Source organism: Mus caroli, chromosome 11, assembly GCF_900094665.2.
Source record: "Mus caroli chromosome 11, CAROLI_EIJ_v1.1, whole genome shotgun sequence".
NCBI classification, from domain to species: Eukaryota; Metazoa; Chordata; class Mammalia; order Rodentia; family Muridae; genus Mus; species Mus caroli.
This window is the reverse complement of record NC_034580.1, coordinates 71,645,778-71,649,961: the sequence shown is the minus strand read 5'-3', so window position 1 is coordinate 71,649,961 and position 4,184 is coordinate 71,645,778.

The following is a 4,184-nucleotide window of genomic DNA, read 5'->3' as shown; positions in this document are numbered from 1 at the left end:
CAATCCCAGTGCTCTGGAGGCGGAGGCAGGCAGATCTCTGACTTGGAGGCAATCCTGGTCTACAGAGCTAGTTCAGGGGCAGCCAGGACTACATAGAAAAACCCTGTCTTGGAAAACACAAACACAAAGTTCTCTCTCTCTCTCTCTCTCTCTCTCTCTCTCTCTCTCTCTCTCTCTCCTTCCCTCCCTCCCTCCCTCCCTTCTTCCCTCTCTCTGGTTTTTTGAGACAGTTTCCTTGTCTAATCTTGGCTGACCTAAAAACTCACTATGGAGACCAGAGTGGCCTTGAACTCACAGAGACCCATTCTGCCTCCTAAATTCTGGGACTAAAGGCTGATGCCACCACACCTGACATATGTAACTCTCAAAGAAAATCAGGGAGCCAGTGAGATAGCTCAGTGAGTAACTCAGTAAACTGAGTCTTGCAAGTTGTCCTCTGACCTCCTAGTATACAACATGCCATACTCACCCAAATGCACAAACACACACACACACCACCACCACCACCAACAACAACAACCACAACCACAATAACAGATAAACAGATAAATGTAAAATATAAAAATAAAGAAAATCAGAGCTCCTGGATAGAACAGCACTAACTGAAAGATGGTTGGGGAAATGAACCTCAGCTTACTGGGGGCGGGGCTCCCTGTCCCGCTCCCTTCTCCTCCCTGTGTACTAGTGTGAGTGAGGATCAGTTCATCTCTGCTCTCCGACCACACGTCCTGCCATGCCTCTATCCTGGGAGCTCCTGGATGTCTGTGTCACTGAACCCTTCCTCCCACCAGGGAAGAAGACTCCAAGGAGACTTCTTCCTGCCCCTGAAGGACCACATGTCAATTAGAGGATGAGCCTCCAGGGCCGGCTTCCCCATCATCTGCCTAGGGAGAAGCCTCAGGGTGAGAGAGGCAGAGCAGAGGACTCTGGAGCACCACCTGCTGCGTCACACGTTCCTCAGGGACAGCTTTGAGCAGCCAGGACTCTGCCCCTGATGTAAATGGACCACTCAGGGCCACAGCTTGGGCCCGGAGCTCCTTGATGCTCAGAAGAGGAGTGAGCAAGCGGGAATTCAGGGATGAGAACACTTAGGCTTCTCGGTAAAGTTGGGAACTGGCTTTTGCTGGCACAAGCCTGGAATCTCAGTTCTCAGGAGGCTGAGGCAGGAGAATAGAAGACTTTATCTTTAAAAAAAATTAAATAAAACAAAACAAAATAGAATTGGGATGATGTATAAGTCAGTACAGAAGCCTGTGCCTAGCAAGTATAAAACCCTGCACTTAGCAACCAGAACCAAACAGTAAAACAAAGTGATGGTGTGGTCTGTGGAATTAAATCCTGCCCAATCCAGCTTTGAGTAGGTAACAAATGGCTGCAGGTAACAAGAAAGGGGGGTTAAAAGACCTACCTGTGCATTTCTTTTTAAGATCTGTCTGTCTGTCTCTATCATCTATCTTCTATCTATCTACCTATCTCTATCATCTACCTATCATCTATCTATCTATCTATCTATCTATCTATCTATCTATCTATCTATCTTCTATCTACCTATCTCTACCATCTATCTCTATCATCTATCAATCATCTATCTATCTTCTATCTATCTTCTATCTATCTCTATCATCTACCGATCATCTATCTATCTATCTATCTATCTATCTATCTATCTATCTATCTATCTTCTATCTATTTCTATCATCTACCGATCATCTATCTATCTATCTATCTATCTATCTATCTATCTATCTATCTTCTATCTATCTCTATCATCTACCGATCATCTATCTATCTATCTATCTATCTATCTATCTATCTATCTATGGGCTGTAGAGATGGCTCAGCAGTTAAGAGCACTTACAGCTCTTACAGAGGACCCGGGTTCCATTTTAAGCATCCATAGCTCCAGTTACTGGGGATCCAATGCTCTCTTCTAACCTCTACAGACACTACACATGCACATACTCGGTGCACATGCATACATGCAGGCAAAACACTTATACACATACATAGGGATTTAAAACTTGGGTCTTCTGCAAGATCAGTGACATTGCTAAGCGTCCTCCAGCCCCTGACCTGTGGGTTTAAAATTAGAACCTCTCAGGGGTTCTCTGTTGGAGTATGGTCACCTTTTAGTGGGGCCTGCCCATTTCAGTGGCCATCTCTGAAGCCACTGAGAATTTGTAGCCTTGAAATACCAAGTTATGGAAAGTTCCTTTTGAGTTAGTAAGCATAATTAAAATTTGGTCTGAATGAAGTGCTAAAAGTCTGTAATTGAGGGACATTGGTCCCCCCTGCCTTAATGGCGTGTTTTTATGATTACTTGTGTTTTATAGAGTTTTGAAGTTCGGTTGGGCAAAACAGACAAACACAATCCCAGACGGCGAGAGTCCTCATCTTCATGGGTTATACAAGAGTCACCCCATCTTAATGTTCCTGGGAACTTTGCCTCAGTTAATGAATCAGCTGGCCAGCTCTGGCCGCTGAAGTCCGTCTGATGAAATCCATTTCCTCCCCAGCACAGACGCAGGCTTTCCACAGAGTAGAGTCTAAGTGTAAAGGGCTCTTAGCTCTCTGCACCGGCTTCACAGTTTCTTCGTAATTGAAAGCCTCATTAAAACCCAGCCTAGATTTCTGGTTTGATGTTTTCCCTGAGCAGTGGCTTTTCTTACTGTGTTTGCAGCTTCCATTCAACTCCACTGCTGACCCGCTGTGAGATCTCCAGCAAGTCCAGTGGTCCTCCATGATACATGCACAGAGCTACCAAGTGCCTGGAGACAAAGATCCCACAGGGCAGTCAAACCGAGAAGGGGTACCAAGAGATGGAGGCCCCACAAGGCAGGGACTCCTCTCAGTGGGGTTCTTAGTAACTTCTGGCAGTTCTCTGTGCCCTGTCTACCCTGATCCCAGGCCAGCATCCTGGGTCTGACCTCAGCCCCATCCCACCTGAGGTGAAGAACCCAGGGACATTTCAGTTACAGACATTAGTATAGGGGTTGATGATATGGCTTGGCACTTCCCACACTAGCCTGTCGAACTGAGACCTACGAAAGGGTAGGAAGAGAACTGAGTGACTCCACAAAGTTGTTCTCTGACCTCTACATGTGCACCATGGCACACATGCCCCGCCCCCAATATAACAAATTACAAAAAAACTAAAAGAAGTCAGTGTGGGAATCTAGGTGTGACCTGTGACCCCCAGCAAATGGGAGGCCCAGACAAGAGGATTACAAGCTTGCAGCCAACTTGACCACTGAGTGAGATAGTGTAGAAAGGAAGTATCTTAGTTAGGGTTTCTATTGCTGTGATGAAACCATGACCAAAACAACTCGGGGAAATGTAGTGGTTTGAATAAGAATGGTCCCATAGGCTCATATATTTGAATTCTTAGTCACCAGAGAATGGAACTGTTTTTAAAGGATTAGGATTAGGAGGTGTGGCCTTGTTGGAGGAGGTGTGGCCTTGTTGGAGGAGGTGTGGCCTTGTTGGAGGAGGTGTGGCCTTGTTGGAGAAAGTTTGTCACTGGGACTGGGCTTTGCAGTTTCTCTCTCTCTCCCTCTCTCCCTCTACCTGCAGATCAGGCTCTCAGCTACTGCTCTAGCACCATGAGTGATGCCTTGCCACATCCCCACCCTGCCCATAACGATAATGGACTATCCCTGAAATTGTAAGCAAGCCCCCAACTAAATGCTTTCTTTTATCTGAGCTGCCTTGGTAATATTATCTCCTCACATCAAGAGAACAGTGACTAAGACAGGAGGAAAGGGCTTTATTTCACTCACAGTTCTGCACAACAGTTCATCATCAAAATCAGCGAGGCCAGGAACTCAAGCAGGGCAGGAACCTGGAGGCAGGAGCTGATACAGAGGCCATGAGGGTGTGCCACTTACTGTCCTGCTTCCATGGCTTACAGAGCCTGCTGTTTTATAGAGCCCAGGACTACCAGCCAAGGAATAGCCCCACTCACAACAGGCTTGACCCTCCCATATCAATCACTAATTAAGAAAATGACATACAGGCTTGCCTACAACCTGACTGAATGGAGGCATTTTCTCAGTGGAGGTTCCCTCTTCCAAAATGACTCTAGCTTGTGTCAAGTTGACATTAAACTAGCCAGCATAGGAAGGAAGGAAGAGAGAGAAGGGGAGAGAAAGAGAGGAAGGAGTAGGAGAAAGGAAAGGTGTATG